Source organism: Eptesicus fuscus, chromosome 6 (assembly GCF_027574615.1).
Source record: "Eptesicus fuscus isolate TK198812 chromosome 6, DD_ASM_mEF_20220401, whole genome shotgun sequence".
In the NCBI taxonomy this organism is placed as follows: domain Eukaryota; kingdom Metazoa; phylum Chordata; class Mammalia; order Chiroptera; family Vespertilionidae; genus Eptesicus; species Eptesicus fuscus.
In genome coordinates, this window is record NC_072478.1 from 45905875 (window position 1) to 45921371 (window position 15497).

At 35.7% G+C, this 15497-nt stretch overlaps 1 protein-coding gene and 1 long non-coding RNA gene across 5 annotated transcripts in view; one reads left to right on the plus strand and one right to left on the minus strand.

Annotated features, from left to right (window-relative positions):
- The window catches only part of FSTL5 (follistatin like 5), a 554870-nt gene that overhangs the window by 449525 nt on the left and 89848 nt on the right, over positions 1-15497 (minus strand). The gene's annotated exons all lie outside the window — the stretch shown is intronic.
- Positions 219-12058, plus strand: LOC129149452 (uncharacterized). 2 transcript variants are annotated; one of them, XR_008556349.1, is made up of 4 exons: positions 219-280; positions 2159-2312; positions 5237-5417; positions 12027-12058. It is a non-coding gene; the product is annotated as an uncharacterized LOC129149452 (long non-coding RNA). The 2 variants fall into 2 exon arrangements; XR_008556348.1 differs by lacking the exon at positions 12027-12058 and adding an exon at positions 6999-7076.

A 15497-nucleotide genomic window follows, 5' to 3' on the forward strand; every position in this document is an offset into this window, starting at 1 on the left:
TGTGGCTCAGTTGGTTGGAGCGTCTTTCCATACACTGAAAGGTGGCAGGCTGTATTCTGGGTCAGGACACATACTCACTTTGTGGGTTCAGTCCTTGGTCAGTGTATGCTGGAGGCAACTGATCTGTTTCTCTCTCACATCAATGTTTTTCTCTCTCGCTCTTCTTCTCTCTCCAAAATAAATCAATAAAAGCATGTTCTTGGGTGAGGATTTTTTTTTTTTAATCCCAAATGGAGATAATGAGGGCCTGAAGCAAGATCATGGTACTAGGAATAAAAAGGTAAGAACAGATTTTAAAAACATGAAATATTTACAATCATAGAACTTATTCCATATTTGGCAAATCTATCTTAACTATATAAGTGAGAACATTTTCCAGAATTGGATATTCTTTGCAGGTTGGAAAACTTAATTGTTTCTGAATATTAATGAGTTTGAATTTGGGAAGTAAAGAGCAATGGGAAGAATACAGATTTGTGAACTATAGTGTTTAAATTGCAATACTTGATGATAACTTAAGTTTCATTAGGGCACATTACATTTTCTTCAAGACATAATTTTTTCAAAAGACTTAATTCACATAAAATTATATTGTTTTAGTTTTCAAGAGTCTAGATTAAACTAAGAGAAAAAGAGCAAAATATTGCTTTATGGAGGAAGCATCTGTGTAGTGAGAAAGATATTCTCTATCTTGCACAAAATACTGTCAGACTGGAATATTGAGCAGAAAATTTTCTAAAATGCGCAAAATTTAAATCCATGTTTAAGAAAAAGGCTATTAGCAATAGAATATCAGAAGTAAAATCCCCATGATAAAGCATGCAAATATTCTGACTATAGCCTCTGAAATGCAGAAAGAATAATATGACTTCAATAGATGATTGAAAAATAATTTATATTCTAAGCAACTCTGTATTAGTTATATTTGAACAATGAAATTCAAGTGAATAATGTAGAAATTAGAGTTAATAACCGGTATGGATTTTATTTCATTTGTGTACTTTCTGTAAGTGATGTAATTGCATAAAATAAGAGCTAGCTCATCATTAAGAAATGACTTTTCCATCTGGGCCTATAAATTATTTTTCTAGGAAATGATAATAATTTTATCTTAGTGCATAGGTCAATAACTATCATAATATCATAACAGCAATGGTAAATATTAAAAGCTAATTTAAATTTTATATTTTATTCATGTAAAATGATTCAGACCAGAGATTTCATGAGATAAAGTAGAGTTTTCAGATTAGATAGTAGATTCGATAACAGGTTGTCAATCACCCCTGAAAGTGTGTATATATATATATTTATATATTTATATTTTATATAAATATAAAAATGTATTTTTAAAAAGAATTGATTGCCTCAGCACTCCTGGGGAAAATATTTAAATCAATAATATGGATTTCCTCTTTGAAAACTATAAATTTCCTTTTCTTTAAATATTAGAACATAAAATATATCAGTGTCATTTTTTACAAAAACAATGCAAAAAAAAAACTAGTTATAAACTGTGCATGTCTCAAAAAAATCCAAACAAACAATAAGATAAACACTGATTTAAATACTAAAATCTTTCTTCCAATTATTGAAAATTCTTGAAATCATTCTCCTATTCTTACATTATTTAATTCATTAGCAAATTGATGATAATTTCTAATTATCTCAAAAATATTTCTATACTACTTTCCATTACAATAGCTATACAAGTCAAAGTTACTAAAATATAGATTCTAATATGGTCCTCAATGTTCCCTGCCTGCCATTATTCACTATGTGTATAATTCCTCCTGTCTGCCACCTACTCTCTGCATGATTGTGGGAGGAAACCATGGCTCTCTTCTTTTTTTTTTTTCTTTGTTAAAATATATTTTCATTAATTTCAGAGAGGAAGGGAGAGGAAGAGAGAGATAGAAACAGCAATGGTGAGAGAGAATCATTGATCGACTGCCTCCTCCATGCCTCCCACTGGGGATCAACTCCACAATCAGGACATGTGCCCAGAAAGGAATCAAACTGTGACCTCCTGTTTCATAGGTTGACACTCAACCACTGAGCCACACCAGCAGGCATCACTCTCTTCTTAACTATAGAACATGGGAAATGTACTGATATACCCTAAGACTCTAACATCTTTCTCTTGCTGGCTTTGGTGAAGCAAGCTTCCTGTGAGCTGCCCTATGAAGAGAACCAAGTGGCAAGAAACTGAAGATGATGGTCTCTGGTCAACAGCCAAAAACAACCAAGGCCCTCCATTGAACAGGCCTTTGACCCATCAGGAAACCAAGTGCTGTCAACAACCAAATGAGCTTGTAAGTGAATCCTCCCCAGTTTAGGTGAGACTCCAGCCTGGTTCACACCTTGCATGTGAGAGATCCAAAAAAGAATCCAGTTAAACTCTGACCAGACTTTTGACTCACAGAAACTTAGAAAAATATATGTTTCATTTTAAGCTTCTATGTTTGTGGTGCTTCATTACCAGAAATACAGTTAATACAGTTACCATCACTCTCACGTGCATTTCTAATATTTTAATATCCTCTCTTTCTGGCACCACTGAAAACATTCTCCACCATTCAGCAACAGATGTTTGTACAAAATGCAAACCTAATCACACCACCATCTCTCTTTTTCAAATCACATAGTATTTAAAATTCTTCCCTTAATAGTTTCTCATTGATCATAGGAAATTGATATTTCCTTACTATCCTAATAACACTTGCATGTGTGGGCCTTTACCTATTTCTTCAGTCTCTGATCATTCTCTTCAGGCAGTATTTTTAGATCCTCTTATTAGTCATGCAATCAAAGCCAGGTAATCATGTGGTAAATTGTCTCACCTTTTGTATTACTTAAAGAAAGTTTGTTTCATGATAGCTTAAGTTGGCAGGTACAACCATAATAATGAAAGGTGATTTGGGCGTATTTAAATAATGTCAAATAAAGCTGGGTGTCTATAAAGATATGACTGAGACCTACGATAGGCCCTATCCTGTTAAATATTTTGAGAACATGGGTAAGAGATACTAAATATAATGCACATTTACAAATAATATAAATTAAGGACAGTAATTAATACATGGAAAAATAAAGGGATTTCAAAATATTCAAAATTGATCCCTGGGTGGGTGGCTCAGTTGGTTGGAATGTCATCCGTACAGCTAAAGGTTTCAATTTCAATTACTGGTCAGGACACATACCTAGGTTTCTGATTTGACCTCCAGTTGAGATGTGTTTGGGAGGCAACCAATTAATGTTTATTTCTCACATCCATGTCACTCTCTCTCAAAAATCAATAAACATATCCTTGGGTGAGGATTTAAAATATCAAAATTGAAATAAACAAAACTGTGCTTCAGTTTCTTCACTAGCAATGAGGGATTCTGCATTAGCAACATAATTACTACTTTATATTCTATTTATATGCAACCCAAACGGTTATGATGAAGATTAACTGAGTTTATATGGGGAAAACAGTTATATGCCTATTACAGAGTAATTATTCAAAATGGTTTAAAAAAGTATTCAAATATAGCTCAGTAATATGCAAAGTACTCCCACTTGTGGTAGAAAGAAGTTATACTACTGAGAGGGACCCTCCAATTCTGATGACAAGAATTGGGGGGGAATCTTAACTGTGTGTGTTTATATTCAGACCCAACTTCTACCACTGCAAAATCAAGTAAAGGGAAGGGCTAGATGGAGTCACTGGATTACTTCTTTGCATTTCATTTTTGCATTTCATTTTCACCCACATTCATCTCAAATGAAAAACTTCAAGATTAAGAAGATATTCTCCTATGAAATAAAGATGGCTCATTCTGGCCCAGCCTGTGTGGCTCAGTGGTTGAGTGTCAAGCTATGAATCAGGAGGTCATGGTTTGATTCCCTGTCAGGGCATATGCTCAGGTTGCAGGCTCCATCCCTAGTAGGAGACAGGCAGGAGGCAGCTGATCAATGATTCTCATCATTGATGTTTCTATCTCTCTCGAACTCTGAAATCAATTTTTTTTTTTTAAAAGGGTGATTCTTGGGAAGAATAGGTATTACCATCTCTTGCTTTGTTCACCACATACAATCATGAAAGCCTCTCTTTGATGATTTTGTATTAAGAATAATTAATTCAAAATATTCATAGAGGCTGATAAAGAAGATTGAGATAATTTCTTTCTCCCAATAAATAAATATCAAATTTTCTCACTGTGGAATGCAAGCATGAATACATTTTTTTTAATGTTTATCAGGTAACTTTAAGGTTAGGTTTGAGAAATTTGCATATCTAGTTAACCCCAAGGGACCTGTGAAACAGAAGACAGTCTTCCATAATATATAAGAATTACAAATCCACCCAAGACTGAGTTCCCGTGATTCAACCTTCAGTACTATCTAGATAAGCAATTTTCTCTGGAAATGAACATCATCTTTTCTATTTTCCATGGTGACTATTATGGCTAATTTATTTTATTCATTCAGAAAGAGCACTTAAAAGCTCCTAAAGTTATAAAATCCCAATCATAAGTGATCATCTCTTTATAATGAGCCACAACTCACCAAACCATAATTAGGCTGATCAGAAAGTTTCCCTGCTACAAAATTCTTTACTGATCTATATCCTGATTAGGGATTGAGAACCCATAATGCATATATGTCTGTTACATTACCACAGGAATTACCATATAAAATATATAAGTTATTTTGATGCTGTCATCACAATGCAGAATCAATTTATTACTCATAATTGCCCTAACAGGATCAAAAGGAAACTAAATGTTATTGGTCTTTCCACTTTTATTTAAATTGTAAACATGCAAATGCAACCTACTGTGCCTGTTTAAGGCAGATTGTATATAACAACCATTGAAAATAATGGCTATTAAGAATTTTTATTAACAATACACAAATCATGGTAACTTTCTGGACATATATTCTGATGCCTCATTTAAGTAAATTAAAATATAAAAGGTTCAAATGTATATGCATATACTTTATCTTGTGATGCTATTGATTATAAAATGTTATAAAGTGTTAATGTTTTCTAAAGTGTTAAAAATAACCCTTAATTAAAAAAATCCTTTTAGTGGCCACTTATGGTTATTAAAGATACATATTCTTTTGTCTAAATAATTACATTAAACTGATTTACATGCCTAATTTTCATGCAGAAAATAATGTATCACTTTTGATGTTTATTATCCTATACAATAAAAGCCTAATATGCAATTGTCCTCTTGGGCAGTCATTCAACCAGGAGCTCAACCAGGAGACCAGAAATTAGACCACTTGCTATGATGTGCGCTGACCACCAGATGGCGGTGTGGACCATGGCGGGCGTTGGCGATGCAGCGCTGGCAGTGGGCGGCAGTAGAGGCTCTGCTGGCCCCGAATGAGAGTGGGACTACAGTGGGATGGTGGAGCAGGTAAGCAGGTGGTACCAGGCCAGGGCGAGTGCAAGTGGGGGCCTGAACGTCCTGCCAATCGCTCCACAGATGGTGACCAGCAAAAGCTGCAGGGGGCAGAACCGCCATCCAGCTCCCAGGCACTGAGGGAACAGGGGGGGGGGGGGGGTCAGGCCTGATGGATCACCCCACAGGTGGGGATGGTGGAGCAGGTAAGGGGGTGGTACCAGGCCATGGCGGGTTGACAGGTGGGGCTTCAGGTGCAAACTGGGGCCCGATACCCACAGGCCACCCTGAGGGAGCCCAACCGTGCACAAATTTGTGCACCGGGCCTCTAGTGTACAATATAAGAACAGTTTAAAATTGCACATTGCCCTCTTCCTTCCTTCATTTCTTCCTCCCTCCTCCGTACCGCCCTACTTCTATTCCATCCTTCCTCCTTCCCCCCCACCCATGCACTTGAAAGTAAAGTACAGATGTCATGAATGCTACTTCTAAGTATTCTAGTATGTATCTCCTAAGAATAAGGATGGTGCTCTATATAACAGAGCATTCTTGTAACACTTAGTACCATTGATATTATATACTGTATAGTCTACAGTTATTTCAAATTTCTATAATTTGGGGGGTCAAGCTTCATACATTGCATTTGGTTGCATGGCTCCTTAGTTTCCTTTCCCCTAGAATAATACCCCTGTCTCTTTGCTTGGGTTTTGAAGAGTATATGACACTTGTCTTCTAGAATATTTTACATTATAGATTTGCCTCTTATTTTCTTCTAATCAAATTTAAGTTAAAGTTAATTATTTTTGGACAATATTTCTATGCAGGCATTGTATACTTATTGCCACATATTAGCAGAAAAATAATAGTAGGATGTTTCATAACTGAAGATTCCATTTATTTCTTAAGTAAAATAGTAAATGAAAAAATATCGTAATTGAATAGATATTATTTTTCTCTCTGAATCAAAAAGGTAATCCATATTGAAATATTTGTATATGAATATGTTGAGGTCCAACAAACTTTCAGACTATTTATTAGATTATATCTATTTAATATGTGATAGATTAAATAATGGGAGAATGATTCATTTCTTCTTTTGGGAGCTGAGCTTAGCCATGTAGCTTGCTTTGATCAATGAGATGCCAGTAGATTTAATAAAAATGTCTTTATCCAATTGTGCTTATATTTTTGCATTCCTGACTTTTACCATAAGAATAATGTGACTTAGATAGCCACTGGTCTAGGAGAATGAGAAACTCAGGAGATATATCTGAACCCAATCTGTGGACTGGAGCAAATACATATGAGGGAAAAATAAATGTTCTTCGCATATGCTACAACATGACTACATACACCTGAAATATAGCAAACACCGATGATCTTTATTTGATTTAGTAATTACTTTGGGGCTTGAAAACATAATGATTCTCTAATTTTTCTTTCCCTTCCATATTTATTAACATGCCTTAATAACCCTTTGCACTCGGATGTCGAGTGTGACTCGACACAGTTAGCAGTAGAATAAAGGGGAAAAACCAATCTCTCTCTCTCTCTCTCTCTCTCTCTCTCTCTCTCTCTCTCTCTCTCTCTCAACAGTAAACATGTCCTCAGGTGAGGATATAAACAAAAAACCAAACAGCATCCAGTGAAGTTACCAAAGCTAACAGAGGATATACAGAATCCACAATATTCCTACTCAATGACTTCAAAAAATTCTAAGCTTGCAGGATGAAAGTCTTCTGTTGAAGATCTCACACCTGAGCATACCTTCAATTAAAATGCCCCATGAGCAAAAGATCTGCCACATTTAGCTTGATTTTGAGAGATTTAATAAGGCTCAGTCCACTAAACATAATCAAATTAATAATTTACCAAGTCCAATTTTGTCATCATTTTACAGAATAAAAAGTGAGTCTCAGAGAAGAACCTTACCTTAAATTATTTCAGTTTGAAACTTCAAACTGAAAGTACAAAGAGCAACTACAAATTTTATGGTTGAGAAAATAAATGATTGAACTTAAAACTGCTAAAAGAGCAACAGAGGAAACTCATGAGAGTTCAAAGATGCTTCCAGTAAGCTGTAGCATTTTCTTTGATTTCACAAAATTGGAAAGGGAAATAGGATCTAGAGGAAGTAGAAAAGTTCAGTCTCATGAGGTAATTAGCAAGATTCCTTTGTTTCATAGGATACAAATCACAAAGCAAGAGGGTTAAAATGGGGAAGTCACAGACAGCTAAGCAGATAAAGGCATCCCCACTGTATTTCTGCGAACAGAACTACTGAAAACAGAAGATGGATCATTTACAAACAAAAAGGTGATGTAAGGCAAAAAAGCAACAACTCAGGAATATGGGTAAATGAATTATAGTGATAGGTAATACTTCTCACAAAGAAGAAATTTAGATTTAGATTAGAGTTTAGAAAATTCTTACCAATTAAAAATTGCCACATTATAATTTTCAATAGAAGCTAGTTGGGTTTATTAAAATATGAGAAACCCCCAGGAAAGACAAACTCCTTTATTGCATGTACTTTTCAGATTAAAAAAAAAAATTCAGGTGTACGATGACATTATGAAAATAGCTATCCATATACACATCCAACAATTTATGAACAAAGAAGTTATTTCTGAGATATTTTTCCCCTTTTCTGGTGATTTATTTTAAAGTCAAGCAATGGAAAATGCAAAGTCTGTTATATTTAAAGTTGCAGCAGAACTAATTCTAATAATGAAATAACCACTTACATCAAGTCTTTGAATCATTAGAGGATTTTCAGATAATTTCTTCTAAATGCAAACAAGATAATCATATAAGCGCATATATCAAGTAGCCCTTTCTGGTCATCATATTCAAAAGAATGCAAATATTGACTTTTCTGATAACAAGTGGGTCAGATTTTTAAGCGTTTGATGGGAAGCTATAATCATATTGTGGAATGTGGCAATAATCTTCACTCCCTTATACGAACAGTGTATTCCACTTGAATCTCTGATTCTGCTAACCTTTTAACAGTTTCTACAACTTGAGAAATAAAAGACACATCTGGAAAAGGGCAGCCTCTGCCAGTACAATTAAGGCTTGGAAGAAATAAACAAGCCTCATGTCTCATGTTTCTCAGGAGATCCTAGGTAAGAAAGCCTAAGGTTGCAATTGACTTCTCAAAAAGACAAACTAGTACATGAAATGTTTCCTCCTTCAGAATAAACGGAGAAGAGAATAGAAAAGGCCAGCAAACTGTACATCAAATAATAACTATGCCCTGGAAATATAATACATAAAGTAGATCTTAGTATTTAATGTTTCAAGGAGGAAAATATCCCAGTACCTTTCAATCAATATATTGTTAAAAAATATTACAGCATGTTTTGCATTTCATAAATGTAGCTTATCATGCTTCAAATACCAGACAAAACATAACTATTGAATCAAAACTTAAAAAATATGGCTGACTATAAATAGACTTTTATATGAACTCTAACAATTTAAAAACAAATGCTACTTTGTTGAAATACTAAATGCACTAAATAGAATAAAAATGCCAGCCTCAAAGGTTACATACTACATGATTTCATTCATATGTTACTCTGGAAAGGGTGAAACTATAAGAACAGAAAACAGATCAGTAGTTGACAGAAGTTGAGAGGAGAGGGATTTGACTGTAGAGAACAGGCATTTAAAAGTATTATTGGGTGATGGACCTGTTCAGTACCTTGGTTTGGTGGTGATTACTAGGGGCTAAACAGCTCTTAAAATTCACAGATCTGTGTGTAAAAATAGGAAATAATACATTTCATATATGTAGATAGAAAAATATATATAGGTATAGAGATAAAAGTAGATATATATTCACATATATTTATTTATTACATTGCTGTCGGTTGTATGTGTGGATATGTCATCAAACTCATAGAACAAAAGTTGCATGTAAGTATTTAGGAGAGCTTCATTCAAAATAGCCAAAACTTAGAATCAACTAACATACCTTCATTAGATGCATGGAAACATGTGGTACATCTAGTCAGTGGAATATCATTCAGCATTAAAAAGAAATGAGCTATCTTCCTGGCTGGTATTGCTCAGTGATTAGAGTGTCCGTCTGCTCACTGAAAGGTCCTGGGTTCAATTCCTGGTCAAGGGCAAATACCTGGATTGCAGGTTCAATCCCTAGCTCCGGTATTGTACTTGTGGGAGGCAACCAATCAATATGGCTCACATTGATGTCTCTCTCTCTTCCTGTCCCCCTCTCTCTCCCTTCCCCCTACTCCCTTTCACTTTCTAAAAAGTAATGGAAAAATATCCTCAGGTGAGGATTAACAACAAAAATAACAAATTAAAAAGAATTGAGCTATCAAAACATGAAAGGACATGGAGAAAAGTTAAATGTCTATCTCTTAAATAAAAGAAGTCCATTTAAAAGGACTATCCTACCTAATAAAGAGGGAATATGCTAATTGACCATCACACCCTCACAAAGATGGTGGTGCCCACAGCCAATAAGGAGGAAATATACTAATTGACTACCTGGTCACCCCTAACTGACCTCCCCTGCCAACCTGGTCACCCCTAACTGAATGTGGCGGGGGGGGGGGGGTGTCCCTCAGACCAGCCTGCACCCTCTCCAATCTGGGACCCCTCAAGGGATGTTCGACTTCCCATTTAGTCCTGATCCCAGTAGGATCAGGCCTAAACAGGCAGTCGGACATCCCACTCACAATCCAGGACTGCTGGCTCCCAACTGCTTGCCTGCTTACCTTCCTGATTGCCCCTAACCGCTTCCACCTGCCAGCCTGATCACCCCCTAACCACTCCCCTTCCAGCCTGATTGATGCTTAACTGCTCCCCTGCCAGCTTGTTTGCTCCTAACTGCCCTCTCCTGCAAGCCTGGTCACCCCTAACTGCCCTCCGCTACAGGCTTGATCATCCCCAACTGCCCTCCCTTGCAGGCCTGGTCCCTCCCAACTGCCCTCCCCTGCTGGCCATCTTGTGGTGGCCATCTTGTGTCCACATGGGGGCAGCCATCTTTGACCACATGGGGCAGCCATCTTGTGTGTTGGAGTGACAGTCAATTTGCATATTACTCTTTTATTAGATAGGATAGAGGCCTCGTGCACAGGTGGGAGCCAGCTTGTTTGCCCTGAAGGGTGTCTCAGATTCCCTTGGGCCGTGGAGCAGCCTGATCAAAGGACCTGTGGTGGTTTGTAGGCCAGCCATGCCCCCCGGCGACCTGAGCATAGGCCAGGGCCAGCTGGAAGCAGGTATCTGGGATTTATTTATCTTCTATAATTGAGACTTTGTAGCCTTAAGCAGAGGCCAGGGCAGGCCAGGGCAGCAGAAACCTTGGCTTCCTCCATCACCGGGGGCAACCCAAGCCTCCTTCTCGCTCCAGCTCCGTGGTGGCCACCATCTTAGCTGGGATTTATTTATCTTCTATAATTGAGACTTTGTCCAATTGAGTGGAGGCCAGGGCCAACCAGAGTGGGCGGGAAGTTCGGCTTCCTCCATCACTGGGGGCAACCCAAGCCTCCTGCTTGCTCCAGTTCTGTGGCAGCCACCATATTAGTTTGGTTAATTTGCATACTTGTTCTGATTGGCTGGTGGGCATAGCAGAGTGATGGTAAATTTGCATGTTGATCTTTTATTACTGTAGATATACATATATAAAGCTTTTCCCCCCTAAACACTTTTGAAATAAAAGTCACACAATTTTGTTTATATTTAGATTCTTCTTTGTATTCGAGAAGAATATGATGTTAGAAAATCATGATCAATAAAGTCAATTAAATTTTAAATACTTTTAAATATGAATGAACCATTAAATAAAACTTCTTTTTAAAGAACATATATAATGAAAAATAAGGTAATATTAGTGAAATATAATAAGTATATCAATTCTTTTATAAATTTACCATTATATATAGAAATAATATAATTCATATTATAGATCTATATTATATTATCATGTTATAAATTTATTTCTATTGCAAATCATTAAGAAATACAAAGGGAAATACAATTAAGATATGAAAATTCATAGGATGATAAGAACACAGACACTACACTGAAAGGCTATTTAGCTTTTATCTTAAAGTGCAATCTTGTTCTTTTCCTGTGTAAACACTTTTAGCTGAATTCCCTATGAAGCATCATAACTTTTGATAGAAATGCACAGAATCAACAACACTCCTCAACTCCTCCAGTGAATGCAATATATGAGATACAACAAAAAGTTTAGCTATCTAATAATCACTCTCTCAAGTTAGGTGCTAGGTCTGCATGCCCAAACTTGCTGTCTTCATCACCTGGCAATGAACACATAGCAGCTAGAAGGAGCATGTTAATAATGGAGCCCCAGAAGTGAGTGAATGAAAATAGAATTTGTGATAAAAATATAATTCTCTAGATGTGGACCAAATTCCCAAGACAAATTTCCTAACAAAAGTTCCTGTCATCAATTTGGAAGTACCATCAAGACATAACAATGAAAAGGCTATTACAATATTCAAATTGGAAATACCATGTTTTAATTTAATATATTTTTGCATTTTGTTTTCATGTAAATTAGTTCACAAGATGCATTGTGAACTATGTTTGCTTCATAATTTCCATCCAATTTTCTATCAGATAATTGAACTTTGGAAGCAGAGAGAACTGAGTGCCAAGAGAACTAAGAGCACTGAAACTGTGAAACCATGTTGGTGCCCTCCGGACCAACTATCCCCAACTCTGTAAGTCCTTTCTCTCACATGGTCAGTTTGATATTTATGCTGGAATGTAATTATTTGGAGAAACTTCCTTTTATATTCTCTTAAACAACACTTTAAGATATAAATACAAGTCAAACCTTCATATTATTACATCATTAAATACTATTTATCAAATAAAAAGAAACATCTGAAAGTTACTTAGGAGGCATAAGATAAATGGTACATAATATTTTTAAAAAATTAGAATTGGTAACTGGAAATGCATGTCCTCAAAATGATAAAATTTCCCTTTAAGTGAGTTTTAATCATAATGTAAAAGTACATGGAAAAACAATATACTCTTTGCTTTTGCTGTCTATTGAGATTAAAGGCTTTAAAGCTACATAATCATAGGACTTTCATACCTTATTATAGGCTCATCAAATAAAGACTCTTTCAAGGAACAGGCTTTTGAATTAAGAATACCTTTATTGGAATGCCTTTTCATGTAGATTAGGATGAGGAGGGAGTGGTAGTGAATAAAACCAACAGCAAAATGTGTTGTTTTTTTTTTGTAAATATGAATACATGTATGTGTGTACATGTGTGTGTATAAGATAATTATTTTATAGAGAATATATAATTGACTTAAAATAATTTTTGCAATAAAATTAAAGGTCATTAAAAAAGGACAAGTCTGATAGCATAGCATGAAAATTTAGGGAGGGAAATCAAATGCTCACTTTTAAGTTCAAAACGATGATGATAAAATAATGATGTTTTATTTGCCATATGCCAGGCAAATTGCCTAAAATTTTGCATACTTTTACATGCACAGCATTGGTTACTCATAATCACTCTTCCAGGTAAATCTAGAATATTTTTTGTACAGATAAGAAATGTAAGAAGGGAAGTGAATTGCTTAACTTCACATAGTGAGGAAGCAATAGAATCAGGGTTTCAAAACAGAGTCTAACACTAGAGCCTGTGCTTGGCTTGCTATTAGTGTCAAACCTTTATGCACCACTTGCACCCTTTGGGTGAGCAATCTCCTTTGGATGAATGCTCTCCAGTATATAAAGAGAAGATTGTTCTTATCAGCCTTAAGCAGATGGACCAGAGTTATTAATTTTTCACCTCTTACGAATACAACAACTAGCACTTTCGTACAAAAGATACTGTATCACATCAAAACTATAAATTAGGATACAGACTATTAGGTTGTTAATGAATTATTAATTTATATTCTCTATTTCCCTAAATATGTTGAAATGGTTACCCAAAGTATTTATTAACATATAATGAGATTTTTTTATATTTGTATTTATATTTATCTAATGAAAACACGTGACTTCTTTGAGTCATCCGGAAGAACTCTCTGGAGACCCACACAACTCTTCAGATCACCTCTCAGAATCTTAAGGCCTGCTGCTATCAAAAACAAAACAAAACAAAAAAACTACCTGGTTCTCTTTAACGACAGTCACCTCACATGGACAAAAACTACTTTCTTAGTGAGACACTGGAGTTAATGCAATAACACAACCATTGGCTAACCATGACTCTAAACAACAGAGAAGTAAAGGCTAGTGCTAGAAAAAGGTAACTTTTGCTTATAAATTTAATACTGAGAATGATTTTATGAATTAGTGATTATAAAAGCTCCATAATACATCAAGGAAGTGAAGCTCGCCAAAACCGGTTTGGTTCAGTGGGTAGAGCATTGGCCTGCGGACTGAAGGGTCCCAGGTTCGATTCCGGTCAAGGGCATGTACCTTGGTTGCGGACACATCCCCGGTGGGGGTTGTGCAAGAGGCAGCTGATCGATGTTTCTCTCTCATCGATGTTTCTAACTCTCTATCCCTCTCTCTTCCTCTCTGTAAAAAATCAATAAAATATATTTTAAAAAAAGGAAGTGAAGCTCAAGATATTAAATAAGTTGCCTAAGGCAATATATCCTGCATATGTCCAAAACACATTTTAACATGAACAATGAGGTTTTAGTGGATGGCTTGTAGGTGCCTTAAACTAAGGATGCTCACCAGTAAAATGATTTTAATCTCTAGAACTTTCTTTTCTTTCAGATTCACCTTCACAATGCATGGCAAACATTCAGGCCCTTGTAAGTCATTTATAACATCTATTCCTATCCCCTAATATCCAAATATTCACCAATGACTCAAACTTTTTCATGTATCTTTTTAAAAAATTGATTTCAGAGAGGAAGGGAGAGGGAGAGATAGAAATATCAATGATGTGAGAGAATCATTGATCAGCTGTCCGCTGCATACTCTGTATCAGGGATTGAGCCTGCAACCCGGGCATGTGCCCTGACCAGGAACTGAACTGTGACCACCTGGTTCATAGGTGGATGCTCAACCATTGAGCCACATCAGCTGAGCTCCTTCATATATCTTAACAGCGCCCCCCCACACACACACACACTCAAACTTTATTGCTATTGCCATAATTTAGACATTCATATTTCTCAAGCACCCTCTCGCCTGCCTTTTCTGCTTCCTTTGCTTAATCTATGCTCCACATAGTTGCTGATATATTCATTCTAATATATAACACTAATCATATTTAAGATCATTCAATAGCCTTTGCCTACAGCATCATTTTTCCCCCTTGCATCCAAATGCATCCTTTATGTACCACCCAGTGTACCTTCTTCCCACTTTGGAACCAGTGGCCCAGATTATTGTTGGATAAGTCTGCCAAGTTTATTTGCTTCCTACAATTATTGCATTATATGGCTATATTTTTTTCATATTTTGAAGGATTGATTATAAATAAGAAATGCATGTGTACTTTTAGAAGAATATCTATAGCTAATTAGAAGATACTTTTAACATCACAAAAATCAATCTTAGGATAGATGTTATCACAGGGGAATCTTATTTTTATAGTTAAAAATATGTTCCACATTTCAGTAGGCATTTATATTTAAAGTGTGAAAAAACTCCAATAAAATTTATGAGCACAGTCAAAACACATGTTAATTAGATATTTCCTATGATGAGTCAGACAGATGTATATTGTGGTTTTATTTTATAGTTTTATAATGTTTTATTTAACTTTTTATTAATACCTTGATGAGAGAAGCAAATGACATAGTTAAATTAAATTTAAGAGTTATTTGAATGAATAAGGTCCTCAGAAATTAAAATAATAAATATATTTATTATTATTTTTTTTAATCCTCTCCCAAGGATATTTTTCCATTAATTTTTTTAGAAAGAATGGAGGGGTGGGGAGATGGAAGGAAAAGAGAAAAACATCTATGTGAGAGAGACACATCTATTGGTTTCCTCCTATCTGTACACCAGACCTGGGCCAGGGATCAAGCCTGCAATTTACATACATGCCCTTGACTGGAAATTGAATCTGCAACTGTGCAATCTGC